Source organism: Gossypium arboreum, chromosome 2 (assembly GCF_025698485.1).
Source record: "Gossypium arboreum isolate Shixiya-1 chromosome 2, ASM2569848v2, whole genome shotgun sequence".
NCBI lineage: Eukaryota > Viridiplantae > Streptophyta > Magnoliopsida > Malvales > Malvaceae > Gossypium > Gossypium arboreum.
Window position 1 is genome coordinate 47,914,303 of NC_069071.1, and position 16,812 is coordinate 47,931,114.

The 16,812-nt window shown below is 35.7% G+C and overlaps 1 non-coding gene across 1 annotated transcript; it reads left to right on the plus strand.

The window, feature by feature from the left end:
- The first annotated feature begins 282 nt into the window (after positions 1-282).
- Positions 283-389, plus strand: LOC128290066 (small nucleolar RNA R71). Its single transcript, XR_008279707.1, has one exon. It is a non-coding gene; the product is annotated as a small nucleolar RNA R71 (small nucleolar RNA).
- Positions 390-16,812: the final 16,423 nt, after the last annotated feature.

The following is a 16,812-nucleotide window of genomic DNA, read 5'->3' on the forward strand; positions in this document are numbered from 1 at the left end:
TGAACCTGTGAAGAACCGAGAAAACCGTCAATTTTTCTGTTCAAAATTTCTACATGATTAGAGAGCATGGTGACCGAATCGACGTTAAATATGCCAGCTGTTTTCATTGGTTTTGTCCTCATGACTTGCCACTGATAATTATTCAGTGACATCTCTTCTATAAATTCATATGCATCCTCAGGTGTCTTATTATTGATAGTTCCATTAGCGACTGTGTCAATCATTTTTCGAGTCGAAGGATTCAGGCCATTTTGAAATGTTTGAACCTGTAGCCAGAATGGTAACCCATGGTGAGGGAACCTTCTCAACAGATCCTTGTATCTCTCCCATGAATCGTAGAGTGTTTCTAAATCCATCTGCATAAAAGAAGAGATATCATTACGTAATTTGGCTGTTTTAGCCGGCGAAAAATATTTTAATAAAAACTTTTCGATCATTTATTCCCAAGTAGTGATTGACCCTCGTGGTAATGAGTTCAACCACTATTTAGCCTTATTCCTCAACGAAAAGGGAAACAACCGAAGGCGGATGGCATCATCAGAAATGCCATTGATTTTAAAAGTGTTGCAAAACTCTAAGAAATTCGCCAAATGAGCATTGGGATCCTCATCCTGCAAACCATCAAACTGAACAAACTGTTGGATCATTTGAATGGTGTTAGGTTTCAGTTCAAAATTATTTGCAGCAATAGCAGGCCTAACTATCCTCGATTCAGTTCCTATTAAAAAAGATTTAGCATAATCATACATAGTACGTGGAGTAGGATTCTGATTAGCAGCAATCACAGGAGGTAGCGGATTTTCTTGGTTTTCAGCCATCTCCTCGGTTGTGGTTGAAGTATTGTCCACTTGCTCTTGCTCTATGTATCGTAAGCTTCGCCTTATTTCTTATCGATTTCTATGAACTGTGTAATCGATCTCACAATCAAACAGTAATGGTCCCAACGGGTTTCTTCTAGTCAAACACTATAAAAACCTGCCAGGAATGAATAAAAGAAAAATTAGAAAAGGAAATAAAAATTTAAATTGCAAATAAAGAAGAATGGTGCCAAAAACATGATATGTGATATTCGCAACAGGTTTTAAAGATTTATAATTAATCGTTCTTGAAACTAACTATTATCACGATGAAGGCAAGTGTACCTATCGAACAGTAGTATAGCTTTAGCAAGACCAGATCGTCGAACCCAAAGGAACCAAGAGTACTAGTAATTACTTTCTTTTTATTATCTACCCTAAAAATTAAAGGATTTATTTATCTAGACTAATTAACTAAACAAACGGTGCACAGAGAGAAAATTGGGAAAAAGCTTTTGGGAAAACTCGATTGACTAAAACAATACCCAAGGAAAAATCCACCTAGACTTCACTTGTTATTTGACTCTGAATCAGACGATTTATTCATTTGACTTGATCCATAGAAATCCCTAAGTTATATTATTATCTCTCTCGAGACTAATAACGTCTAACCCTAGGTTGATTAATTCAAATCTCTTTCTAATTAATGCCCTAGTGTTGCATTAACTTGATCTATGGATCCCCTTATTAGGTTTCACCCTAATTCGGCAAAATCTTATCACCCTATCTCTAGGCATGCAATCAACTCCGCTTAATTATGAAAAATTTACTATTAGACAGGGTCTATTCCTCCTCTGAATAAGAGCATTAACTTGAATCAATATCCTGAAATATTAAAACAAGAATTAAGAACACATAATTAAGAACATGTCAAATATTTATCATACAATTCAGATAATAATAACAAGATCCGTTCTTAGGTTTCATTCCCCTTAGGTATTTAGGGAGTTTAGTTCATAATTATAAAAGAAAACATCTCAGTAGAATAATGAATACAAAACATAAAGAAAACCCAAAACCCCTGAATGGAAATTGAAGGGAGATCTTCAGTCTTGACGATGAATCCGGCTTCTAAGATCAATCGGCTTCTCTTGAGCAATTCCTTGCCTCCTACTCTGTGTGTCTGTTCTAAGTGCCTCCTCCGGTGTTTAAATAGGCTTTAGAATGCCTAAGAGCCCTCAAAAGTGGCCTTTTCCTAATAGGACTATACTTGGGCTCGGCAGGGACATGCCCGTGTGCGATTACTCCAGCTCATGGTCAACGCTGTTGAATAGGCACGAGCGTGTAGTCTACCCGTGTAAGACGTGCTTCGATCCTACCAAATGGACACGGCCATGTGACACGCCCGTGTGAGGAAGTCCATGCCATGTTGATTTCCCATGTGGGTTCATTTTCTCCGTTTTCAACCCATTTCTCACTCCTTTTACTCTCCTATGCTCACTTAAGTATAAAACATGAAACTAAAGAATTAATAGCATCAAATTCACCAAATCTAAGGAGAATTCATCCATAAATGTGTTAAGCTTGGGATAAAAATATGTATAAATTACAGTTTATCAACGAACAAACATACAATTTCGGGTTATAAATTTGCGTCCAAAATAAAACCATTCATATTCAATCACAATGTCCCTATTATGAGCCTACGAGGCTCAAAACATGCTTTGGAAGTGGTTCGGGACTAAACCGAGAACTTTAGGAAATTTTACAAAACTTAGAAAATTTTCCACTAAACAGGGGTCACACGCCCGTATGGATATGGGACACGCCCGTGTGGGCAGGCTGTGTGGTCACACACGCCCGTGTTTTGACCCCATGTAACTCTCTGTTTGTCACCCATGAACAAATTGAAGACACAAGGCCAAGTCACACGCCTGTGTGCTAGGCCGTGTAGTCGACTTAAAATTTATGATTTTTCATTAAATAGGTGTAGACTTCGCACATCCCGAGACACACGCCCGTGTCCAAAGCCGTGCCCCTTACACGTCTGAGACACGCGACCGTGTCTCTGCCCGTGTACTCAATATTGGGTATTCTGTTTTGAAAAAATTAGGGTGCAAGGGACACACTTCCTAAACACATGCCCGTGGGGCAAGCCATGTGTCGCACACGCCCATATGTCTACACGTGTGGACAAAAATAAGGCTATTTACCAAGCAATTTTGCCACCCTTTAATGCACACACCTACACAACATAACATAGCACCAATCCAAGCATATACATACAACCAATATCCATAACCAAGACATCAACACATCATTCATGAAAGGCATTATTTTATAAATATACTTATAGCCAATATTAGCCCATTTCAAATGACCTTATACAGAATGAACTTCTAACCAGTATAAGCCAACATATTTGGCCAAAACAATTATGACACATAACAAAATAACCAAGTATCTTATACATACCATAACTCAAAATGTTGAATTCATTGATACCAAAATAATTGTTGATAGTCTGAGTGGATCTCCTATGCAAATAATAAGCATCATAACCACACAATTAACATACAATTAACATGATGAAGATTAGCATGAACGTTATCAAAATCTCATAATCATAATTTACTCAATTACAATCCAACCAAGAGTTCATTACACATCGAGCTCATTACTTATGAGTTTTACGGACATACCTGTACCAACTCGTAACGTAATCATATCCTTTTACAACTTTGACATTCCCATTGAACACTCGAAATATTAACAGATACTCAGAAATCTTGCATACAAGTGCCATATATGTAGCTGAAGCTCCCATATCTCAGGCCTGCTCACACAAGCTATCAGTCAGGACATAGCTACACAGTGCTACTCACACAAGCTGTCAGGTATTCGCAACACATGCCAGACTACCCAGCCATTGGTAGGACGTACGAGACCAGTACCTGGATTACATAATCGCATATACACATGGGTTCCTAGTGACATGTCACTCTTATCCTATTCTATTTCTAAGGTTCAACCGAGATTTCTCGCTTGTCAAAACTTTGTCAAATACATCCAAAGAGTCAATCACAATTAATACAATATTAAAGCATTTAAAACATAAATATAACAATGCATTATTTACATACGAACTTACTTCAGTACAAAAATAGTAGAATTGGACCTAATAGTCAAACACTTTGTTTTTCCCCCGATCTTGTCTGAACCTTGTTTTTCTTGATCTATAATAACAAATTTAACTCATTGAATACTCACATTATTCAATATGACCCAAAAATCAAAGATGGCAAAATTACATTTTTGCCCCTAATGTTTCACATTTTTACAATCTAGTCCCTAGGTTTGTAAATTGAAATGTATTCATTTTCTTCAAAACCCAAGCCTAGCTGAACCATTTTCATACTTATACTAGCCCACATTTTCCACTTAATCACACTTTTACTACTTATTCTATAACTTTTACAAATAAGCCATTTTTGACATTTTTACCGAAAATCACTTAGCAAAATTTGTTTATCTAACACCAAACATGCATTTTCTACCATTAGGCATCAAAATATACAAATATCTATCATGGATAAAATTTTAAACTTCATTTTTCTTTCAAATTAGTCCTTGAAATAGTTAAATTAGGTTACAAGGATCTCAAAAACATGAAAATCATTAAAAATAAAGCTAAAACGGACTGGCAATCGAGCTTGAAAGCTTTGGCCAAAACCCTAGCTATGGCTTCTCCAAAATTTCGGTCATGTAGGAAGAAGATGGACAAAAAATTTGGCTTTATTTTGCTTATTAATTCATTTATTAACTAAATGACCAAAATACCCTTAATTTAAAACATAAAACTTCTCTTACTTCATGTCCATTTTTGTCCGTACAAAACTATAATGGTCTAATTACCACTTAAGGACCTCCAATTTAAAATTTCATAGGAATAAGACACCTCTAGCTTCTAGAACACACATTTTGCATCTATTGCAAGTTAGTCCTTTTAGCTAAATTAAGTGCCCAATCGACAAAATTTTCGAACAAAATTTTCACGAAACAATTCCATGAAACTATAGACCATAAAAATATAATAAAAATAAATCTTTCTACATCGGATTCATGGTCCCGAAACCACTGTTCTGTTTTGACCCTAAAACGGGCTGTTACACACTTATTAAAGAAGCATTTCCAGATGAACAGCTGTTAGTTGTTAAAGCATTACCTTGGTATGCCAACATAATGATCTATTTAGTGAATGGTGTGTTGCCACCTGGTCTCAACAGTCTAAGAAGACAAAAATTTCTTTATGATGCCAAATACTTTTATTGGGATGAAGCTTTCTTGTTTAAACATTGTGCTGATCAAATAATTAGGAAATGTGTTCCTGATGATGAAATACATAGCATACTACAACATTGTCATTCAGCTTTGTATGGAGAACATTTTAGAGGGATGAGGACTGCTGCCAAAGTACTTCAGTCAGGATTTTATTAGCATGTCTATTTAAGGATGCTTATGAGTTTTATCAGTCATGCGACTGTTTTCAGAGAATAGGAAATCTATCTAGGAGATACAAAATTCCATTGCAAAGTATACTGGAGCTTGAGTTGTTTGATATATGGGGAATACACTTTATAGGTCCATTTCCACCATCAACGGGCAAATTGTACATACTGTTAGTAGTGGACTATGTCTTTAAGTGGGTCGAGGCTGTTGCCCTTCCTACTAATATGCAAGGTTAGTAATAAAGTTTTTACACAAGAACATTTTTACAAGATTTGGTACACCTAGAGTCATTATTAGTGATGATGGGTCTCATTTTGATTACAAGTTGGTAGTAAATACTTTGCATGGATATGCGGTGAAACATAAGATTGCCACAGCATATCACCCCCAAACAAAAGGCCAAGCTGAAATTTCTAATAGAGAAATTAATTTTTTCTTAGAAAAAGTTGTGAATCCTACTCATAAGGATTGGTTTACCATATTGAATGAAGTTTTGTGGGTGAATCGTATCGTGTACAAAAAGCCATTGCGGATCTCACCTTTTAAGCTTGTCTATGGTAAGCCATGTCACCTTCCTATTGAACTTGAACATAAAACATTTTAGGCTATTAAAAGCTGAACATGGATTGGGTCACTTCTGGCCATAAAAGGTTGTTAGAATTGAATGAAATGGAGGAACTCTGAGCACAAGTGTATGAGAATACTAAGTTGTACAAGGAAAAGACCAAGCATTGGAATGATAAAAGAATCATGTTGGAGCAATAGAAATGTACAAGTGTACAAAATCGCAACAAGTAATAAAGTGACAAGTAAATGTCGAGTTATCGTGCCCACAGGGACTGTGAAAAGAATTATTTATGAATGCAATTAAAAAAACTTCAGTGAAGAAAAATATTTTGATTTGAGGAGGTGATTAAAAACTAAGATTTTTATCTAAGTAAAATAAATAAAAATAAAATAAAAGTTCCAATGCACGATTTCAAAAGATGATTTTAATCAAGATGACATAATTGTGCTAGGTTAATTACATTTATTAACTTATAATTATTAAACTCATGTTTATGTTGTTAAGATAAATTCACGGCAACTCGGTAATTTTCTAATTTATGAACATACTTACCTACCAAAATCCATTTATCTCTTGACTATAACTCTATGTCAATTCAACCGATTAAACAAATTTCAATAAGCACATGTGTTAATGCACATACATATGAAATTAAAATAACCTCTTGCACATATCTCTATGCCAATTCAAACAATTAATTCAATCTCATAAGCACATAAAAGATTACGTGAGGTAACAATGTATTTCTACCTTGAAATAGTTTAATCACAATAATCTTGCAAGTTATGCAAGGCTAATGTATCGTTAGATGATTAAACATGCACTGAAACAGTATCGTGTCAATTAATTACAGTTTCAATCTATTTAAATAATTAATTCATTAGTTACCTTCCAATTGTAATGCAAGAATAACTTAGTCAGGGTTTTACTTAATCAAACATCTTACCAAGGCCTATAACAACACAAACAGAATTTTAATAACACAAGTAGACAAAATGCAATCAACATAACATGAATTAAATTTAAGCCATATTAATTAAATTAAACATATCAACATCACAAATATTTATAGACATGTTCATAACAACAACAATAAAATTAAAAGGATAATGAACAAGAATCAAATCTGGTGTTTCTCTGAGGCTTGAGTAGTTTGCTCGGCTCCTCTTTCTCTGCTTATTCTTGTTGAATCGAGGCTTCCATGAACACTTGAATGCTTCTCCAAATGGTGGTTGAATAAATCTTTTTCAAGAGGTGAAATCAGCAAGGGAATAGGGAAGGAAATGAAGAACAATGAAAACAGAAAAGTGAGAGAGAAGTAAAGAATGAATGGTTTTGAGATGTGTTTAAAGTGAGCAGCCAAGGGGGTATTTATAGGTTGAGAAGGCTGCTAAAAATAGAAAAAATAAGAAGCCATAGAGGCCTGTGGCAAGTTTAAGGTTTCAGACTTGCTATTTAAAGATAGGGCAAATCTAGAAAAGCATAAATAGTGGAGGGGTTTGAATGCAAATTGAAGAAGTCTTCAAGGGCTATTTTGTAACCCGAATAATCAGCCAAAGAAGTTGATTGGGTCATTAAGTGGGACGGTTTTCGGCTACCTAGTGCTCGGCTGGATCGATTTTCTCGGTTAAGCTCAACTGGGCCCCTTTTCATAATTAATTAACAATAATTTATTTAACCCAAATTAAATTGGATTAAAGTTAAAATTAATTATATTATGAATTAATATTCATAATTTTGACCGTCTTCAACTAAAAACTTAATTCATCTTGATTAATTCGTCTCAATTTTGAGCTTCCAGTAGCGTTTGCCGAGCCACTTTTTGCCCTTTGTGCGAATTTGTCGAAAATGATCAAAATTAATCAAAATTTATTATAAAAATAATTAATATTCAAAATTTTAATATTTTAAGTTCAATTTAATTATTTTTATAATAATTATATATTTTTGACAAGAATTTTATCGAAACTGCATGAATTTGAGTTAAAAGGGCATGAAAAAGTGTGTATATTTTCGTGTTTCAACATGTCGTGGCAATTTGAACCCTTACAACAGGTGTTGCTATTCAACTCTAGGCTCAAATTGTTTCCTGGTGAATTAAAATCTCGCTAGTTAGGTCCTTCTGAAGTAGCCCAGGTATATCCTCATGGAGCTATTAATATCAAATACTTGAAAATGGCGGTCACATTTAAAGTTAATGGGCAACGTTTAAAGCACTACTAGGGTGCTCATGTGGATCGAGACAAGCACTCCATTGATCCCTGAGATGTTTGAGCTAACAATTTATTTTTTGAGCTAACGATTTATTTTATCTTTCTTTTCTTTAATTGCTTTACTTTAATTTTATTTTTAGTACTTATTTAATATTGATTCCTTTTCTTTCTTTCTTTTTTTGAATAGTTTTCTATGATTTCTAGAGATAGAATAAAGAATGTGAACCAAGTAGTTGCGATATTAAAATATGTTTGTCGTAGTATTGCGAAAAACTGGGTAATGGATAACGTAAGATGACGGGGCAGATAATTCTAAGAGAGATATTTGTTTTTCTATATGGGCCAGTTATGTTACTCGGCGAGCCCATAGAAGGGAAGTTAAACTATCTGTTTAAGGATTGGAGCACCTCATAGTGTCCCCCCAAAAAAATCTTTTTAATTTTGTTCTTTCCTCCTCCATGTCATGCAACTTCCCTAGCACATTTCATTTTTTCTAAAATGTCATCACTGTCCCTCTTATTTCCCTTTTCTCAACTACTCACGTCTCTTAAGTTTCTCATGAAGTTTTCATTTTTGTTACTCTTTCTCTTCAATCTCACTTATCTTTTCTTTCACTAAATTCTCCAATATTTCTTCCAATTTTCTCCAATGGCTCGCATCATAACTGCCTCCAAAAATACTGAACCATCAAAGGCTGGTGCTACTCAGCTAAAAACGTTCTTTAATAGTGTTGCAGCCACGAGATACAATAGCAACATCACAAAGTGGCCTTTCTATTTTGAGCAATGGTTCTTGTTTAAAGATGAACTATACATGGGATACAATGAAGATATGTCCTCCACAGTAGAAAACAATAAGTGGAATATTTTTTGTTTGTACCCCGAGGATGTTTTAGGGAAAATTGTTTGAGTATTTTATGTTCATGCCAATTCTACAGATTCATTTTTTATCTATGTAAGGAGTACTTCCATTCCTATTAATGAATACCATATTAATACACAGTTTGGTGTTGCAAGTATGTAAGACGAACACACGTCATTTGTTGAAAGCATCACTGCTGAGGGTTTAACATAGGTATTGGAGGATTTATGTATCGAAGGAAAATAATGGGAGTGCTATACTATTGAGAGGGCTTTGTTGAAGCCTATTGGGAAAATATGGTATCATTTTTTGAGGAGCTGACTTATGCCGTCTACGCACAATACAATTGCTTCAAAAGAGAGAATGCTTTTGCTACACTCCATCATAAAAGGGAGAAGAATTAATGTAGCTAGGGTCATCTTTCAAGAAGTACATCGGTGTGGTGAGAAGAATATGGGTAGCTTAAACTTTCCCTCACTTATTAGTGCTCTATGTCAAACGGCCTGAGTCCCTCTCAATGAGTATTAGGATATCAGCCCTAACAAGGGTGGTTCAACCAGGACCATCTTTAACAAGATCCAAGGCGTTGGTGCTACTAGGGTAACTCAGCATAGTCATACCACCACTTCCTCTGCTGCGCATACTCCCACGACGGCACCTTTAGTTTCTCATAGCTCCTTTGAACGTCAAATATTGCGCTCCTTGAAGCAGTTAGAGGATGTCCATTTTTGAAATCTAGTAGTTTCACTTGGCTGAAGGAATGGGCCAGGCCCAGCAGCAGCAAGTTGAAGGATTTGGCTCTCAAGAGATCCTTCCAAAAGAATTTTACAAAGCTAATGCCAGAATTTTACAAAGCTAATCTTCCCATTCAAGCTGCTATTGAGGAACCAACTCAACCTGTTGCTAAGGCACCTACTCAAACTGCTACTAAAGAACCCGAAAAGACGATTGTAACACCCCACATCTAAGCCCTTCATTGGGACAGGATACAAGGCGTTGCCACACTTAATCACATGTATACAATCATCTCGATGCCATTAAGATTCAGTCAAATTAAAAACTTTTTTGAACTTTCCTTAAACTCCCTAATATGGGCCTACGAAGCCCCAAACATCCATTGGAACCCATTCGAGACCAATCCGAGTCCTTTAACTAACTTTAGAAACATAGCTCTTAAACTAGGGCACAGGCCCGGGTGGAAAGGTAGCACGACCGTGTAGAAAGGCAACACACCTGTGTGGTCATTATAACATGGCCGTGTTGATGGTCTGTGTGACACACACGGCCTAAGCATCTAAGGACATGCCCGTGTCCTATGCCCGTGTGAATTAAATTCTAAATTCAAACCTAAAGGGGTTTTCACACGGCCTGACATACACTCGTGCCTATGGCTCGTGTTCCTCACATGGCTATGACACGCCCGTGTCCTAGCCCATATCTAAAAACCTTGACATCCTGCTTCTGACGTCAGCATCCAATAAGGGGTACACGGCCAAGGCACACGCCAGTGGCCAGAGGTCGTGTCCTCCACACGGCTGAGACACACAGCCATGTCTCTACCCGTGTGTTTACAACCATGCATTCTGGCTTACAAATTTTATGTGCAAGGGACACAAAGCTGAACAACACGCCGATGGGTCTGACTGTGCATCACACACGGCCTAGACACAAGCCCGTTTGTCTACCCGTGTGGACAATATAAGGCCATCCACCAAGCCTTTGCCACCCTGAAACGCAATCTAACATCAATCAACATATCAAAGGTTAACTTAATATGCTTTCTCAACCAAGCAACCATAGTTAAAACCTATATACATTACATATATTCAACCATGCCAACAATTTCACATTCATGAAAGATTAGCTTGCATTCACATAATAACTTTCAATATTAGCCATTTTCCATGGCCTTATACAAAATGAATCAAATGCTAAAGTAAGCCAACACACTTGGCCAATTAACAATGACATAAAACTCAATAGTCAGGGTCCTATACATGCCATAATCAAAATAAAAGATCTAACTATACAAAGTGCTATGGGTGATAGTATGATTGATGCCTCCGACGTCCAATGGTCCTCTAGCTAATTAGGTGGCACTAAAAGAAAATGGAAAGGAGAGGGAGTAAGCATAAAGCTTAGTAAGTTGCATGCAAATGAATATAACAACAACTTTACCATTCATCATCATGCTCATATTACAAAAGTAGGCATAAGCACAACTTACTCATCACTAACAATACAATTCACATAGCATATATTGAGCTCACATCTCATACGTTGCAAATAGGTACCTGTACCACTCACAACATGGTTATACTTCTCTTGTCTAACTTAAACTGTAACTCTCACTTTTGAACCATTTGGAATGCTATCGGATATTCACTAAGCCTCAAACATAGGGTGTAATACCAATGCCATGTCCTAGACATGGTCTTACACTGGCTCATCCATCAAGTTGATGCCATGTCCTAGACATGGTCTTACACTGACACCTCTATACGTGCTGATGCCATGTCCCAGACATGGTCTTACACTGGCTCTCATAATGTGGCCGATGAATGTCCCAGACATGTCTTACACTAGCGTACAAATGACCCAAATTTCATGGCATGAATATCCGATTTGTTCCTAAGGTTCACTTGGGAGTTCTATTATCTCAATTATCATCATGTATTTTCATTACCAAAATTAAGCAATTTATGCTATAAAAATTCATGCACAATTGATAACAATGTAGTTGCATTATTTACATACAACTTACCTCGGTATACAAAATGTGGACGACTAGTTCGGCTTAGTCCACTTGTTTTGCTCTTCTCCAGCTAGGCCCAGATTTTGTAATTCTTGATTTGCAAAGGCTTTAAGTTGCTGAATTTTTTTCAAGCTTCCATGACCATTTTCTTAGAGGAAAATCAGTGGAGAAGAATGAGCAAAATAAAAAGATGATATTCTTTTTCTTAGGTTTTATTTTAATCAATTTAGGCCACCTAACTTTGACTTTCTCATCCCTTTTGTCCCTATGGTCGGCCACCACTATTTTAAGGGTCTATTTTCCCGTTAAAGACCCCCAATTTTGGTTCTCTAGCTACTTGACACCCTTAGCTATCAAAATAGGACTTTTGTACTTCATGCGATTTAGTCTTTTTTCACAATTAAGCATGCAATCGCTAAAATTAATCCACCAAAATTTTTATGCACTCGTATAATTATACCATAACACATAAAATAATTCCAAAATAATTTCTCTGATCTGAATCTGTGGTCTTGAAACCACTATTCTGACTAGGCCCAAAATCGAGTTGTTACAATTCTCCCCCTTTAGGGATTTTCGTCCCAGAAAATCTTACTGGTGAATAGGTTCGGGTATTGGTCTCTCATAGTCTCCTCAGGTTCCCATCTGGCTTCTTCGACCCCATGTCTATGGCATAATACTTTAGCAAGTGCAATACTCTTATTCCTCAATTGTTTTACCTCTCGAGCCAAAATCTTAACCAGCTCTTCGCCATAAGTTATGTCCGGCTGAATCTCAATTTCTTCCGGTGCAATCACGTGTGAGGGGTCAGATCAGTAGCGGTGCAACATCGATACATGGAACACATCATGAATTTTCTCTAGCTCACGAGGTAAGGCTAATCAGTATGCTACCGGTCCAATTCTCTCAGTCAACTCATAAGGTCCAATGAATCGTGGACTCAGCTTGCCTTATCTACCGAATCTAAGGACTTTCTTTCACGGGGATACTTTCAAAAACACCTTATCATCAACTTGAAACTCGATCTCTTTTCGTTTCAAATTTGCATAGGATTTCTGTCTATCTGATGCGGCTCTCAGACAATCACGAATCACCTTAACCATCTCTTTAGTCTCCTTGACCAAATCGACCCCGTGAATCTGATTCTCTTTAAGTTTTTTTCCAATTTAAAGGCGTTCAGCACTTACGCCCATACAAAGCCTCACAAAGTGCCATTTTCAGACTTGATTGATAACTGTTGTTATAGGAAAATTTGACCAGCGATAAATACTTTTCCCAGTTGCCTTGGAACTCGAGAACACAATATCGCAGCATATCTTCTAAGATCTGAATTACTCTCTTCGACTGTCCATCGATTTGCAGGTGGAAAACTGTGCTAAATTTCAACTTTTTTCCCAAAGTCTCTTGTAATTTCTTCCAAAACCTTGAGGTAAACCTCGGGTCTCCGTCTGAAATAATCGACATGTAACAGCCCAATTTAGGGCCTGGTCAGAACAGTGGCCTCGAGATCACAAATTTGATGTCAAGAAAGTTATTTTATTATTATTTTGAAGTATTAGCATGTTTTTAAGAGTACGTGAAAAATTTGGTAAGTCAATTTTCGCTTTTGGAAGCCTAATTGAGAAAAAGGGCTAAATCAGATAAAGTGCAAAAGTCTTAAATTGATAGCTAAGGGTGCTAAATTGCCATAAAACCTAAATTGGGGGTCTTTAAAGGGCAAATAGACCTTAGAAAGGATGCTAGCCGGCCATAGGGGACATAAGAAAGAGAAATGGTCAAAATTAGGTGGGTTGGTGACCAATTTTGACTAAAATAGTTATAAAATAAGAGAAAGATGATATCACCTTCTCATCTTCTTCTCTACCACCGAAATTTTTAGCAAAATAAGGGTTTGGAGGCTTAAAAATTTCAGCAACTTTAAGCCTTCACAAGTAAGTGATTTTCCAACCCTTTGTTAAATATTTTTGTACTCTTGAGACCCTTGAAGCTTAAGCTTTCAAATGAGGGTACTATTTTGAAAAATGATTAAGAGTTTAGGGCTTTTTCATGAAAGGATTTATAATGTTTGCTGAGTTTTTATGGAAGAAAATGAGTCTTGGGTGTCTTATAAACAACTTATGTGAAAGGTGTTAGCATGAAAACACCTAAAAGGACTATTTTGCATAAGTTGTAAAATAGATGATAAGTGTGTGAAATAGTGGGAATTTGGAGTTTCTATAAGAGTAGAAAAGGTTCAGCTAGGCTTAAGGTGTGAAGAAATTTGATAAAAATCAATTTTTAGGCTTAGGGGTAAAATGGTCATTTTGCAGAAGTCTAGGGGAAAATTGGTCATTTTGCCCAATTATGAATTGTAGAGTGCCTAGATTGATAAAGTGACTAAATAAGTGCATTTTGTTATTACAGATCACGAAATATCGAATCCAAATTTAGACCGGGGGAAAGCCAAGCAAATCAACTAAATCGACTAGTTGCTACATTTTGTAATCCGAGGTAAGTTGTATGTAAATAATACAACCACATCACTAATGTATATGTGTTGAATTGTATTTGAATTAATATAGCACGAATTACTTGATTTTGAAATTGAGGAAAGCAAGATGATAATAGAGATAGTAGAGTTCCCGTTCGAACCTAGGAAATATATCAGATATTCATCCCATGACTTATGGGTCATTATGGCCAGTGTAAGACATGTTTGGTGTGACAACCCGAATTAGGGCCTAATCAGAATAGTGGTTTCGTGACCACAAATTCGAGATAGAAATAATTGTTTTATAATTATTTTGGGGTTTATGATATGATTTCATGATTTCGTGAAAATTTTGTGATGAAATTCTATGCATTGAGTGCTTAAGTTGAGATTAGGGACTAAACTGAATAAATTGTAAAACTCGTGTTTTAGAAGTTTTTAGTATGAAATTGCTTTGGGATATTAACTAGGAGGTCTTAAATAGCAATTTGACCCATTCCTAAGTTATGGACAAAAGTTGGACATGGAGGGAATTTTTGGAAAGTTTAGTAGTAAGGGCATTTTGGTCATTTGTATATTAAATGAAATAAAATGGGAAAAATAACACAAAATTGGTCATCATCTTCATTAGTTGCTGCCAAAATTTGCTCTCCTCCATAGCTAGGGTTTCTTCAATTTTCAAGCTTCATAGTAAGTGATTTCAAGCCCCGTTTTTAATGTTCTTCACATTTTGAAATTCTCGTAGTTTCGGTTTACTTATTTCTACCATTATTTCGAGTTAGGGTGTATGTTTAAAATTTACCCATGAATGATAGGCATGTATTGTGTTGTTTGATGGTAGAATATGAATGTTTGAAGTTAGGAGAATGATCTTTTCTAAGCGATTTTTAACGAAAACGAGCAAAACGGCATAATCGATAAAAAATACCTATTGTTCATAACTATGTGTTAGAGTGAGAATTTGATGTTGCCATAGAAGAGAAAAATGATTAGTAGGTCATTAAACATATGAATAAGGGCTGAAATTAAATTTCTGAGCCTTGGGGCAAAATCGTAATTTTGTAAAAGTTAGGGGGCAAAAATGTAATTTTTTTATAATGTGATTTTTGGATTAAAATAAATAGTTCGAGTGTTAAATGAACTAAATATGTTGTTATAGATCAAGAAAAGCGTGGAATCGACCTCGAACGGGGGAAGGAGAAAGTTTTGGACTAAATTGCAAAATCCCCATATTTTTGCACCGAGGCAAGTTTGTATGTAAATAATACATTAATTTCATTTACATTCTTATATTTCAGCCTATTATATATATTAGATGATGTTGAAGTATAAATCGACTATTGGAAGAATGGAAATAAGTAATAGAGAGAGACCTCGGTTGAACATTCGGAAAGATTGAATAAAATAGAAGGGGGCGTAGCTAGGTCACATGTATGGTGCCGAGTGCACATCATGTGTACAAGAAAGATACGAGATACTATGTAGTAGCTAGGTCACATGTGTGATACGGGATGTATCCCATGTAGACAGGAGAGCTACGTGAGAGATAAATGTAGCTTGGTCGCATGCGTGATTCCAAGTGAAGGACACCATGTAGACAAGAGAGCTACGTGAGAGATAAATGTAGCTAGGTCGCATGCGTGATTCCAAGTGAAGGACACCATGTAGATAAGAGAGCTACGAGACAAATTGGCTAGGTCGCATGAGTGGTACTAAGTGTTCACCATGTGTACAAGAGAGCCGAATTAAATGAAATATGATGGTGGGGCTATGTGCTGAAACCATCAAGTATCGAGAATTAATCTGAATTGTTCAACAGGATGGCTTTGTGGTGACATTGTAGTCATGGGTCTATACTTGTGATGTATAAAATGTAGTGAAAACGATTTGTGCTATATATATATATATATATATATATATAAGTTAAAATGAGGTTAGTACAAAGAATGTGTGAAAGAGTGAAATTAGCATTAAAACTGTTTTGGATAGTATCAGTGACGTGATTTTTAAAAATCACCAAAAATAGAAGGAATTTAATTAGAGGTTGAATGAGATGTAAAATTAAAGCTTAATGAGTCTATTTTAATATAAAAGAAACAGAGAAAGCAAAGGAATTCTATATTTTTAGATATTTACAATTGTGTGTGACTTGGTCAGAATGACTATGTGATCCCCATTCCAACTTTGAAAAATCATTAAAAATTGTACCAAACAAATTAAGAAATATAGTTTATATGCCTAAATTTCTTTTTGAGTCTACTTTTAAAAGAAATAGATTTCATGGTTATTTTAACTATGTACTGAGAGAAATTCAATACGTAGTGAATAGAGGTCAGATCAGTTGAGCTGTGTAATAGGGGAAACTTTAACTAATAAACTGTACTAATTTGCTGAACCAAAAATTCTAGAAAACAATTAGTAAGAATTTTTATGAGTCTAGATTCAGGAAAATTTTACAGATTTGAATTTTGAGTTTCGTAACTCGAGTTATGATTTATTTAGTGATCATGACGCAGGAGGGACAGCTTGATCAAACCGGAGTAAATAGAAAAAAATTAAAAATATGATATAATTGAGTTATGTTGTAAACATATTAGATTCCTTATCTGTTATTTATATACTTACTTACTAAGCTATAA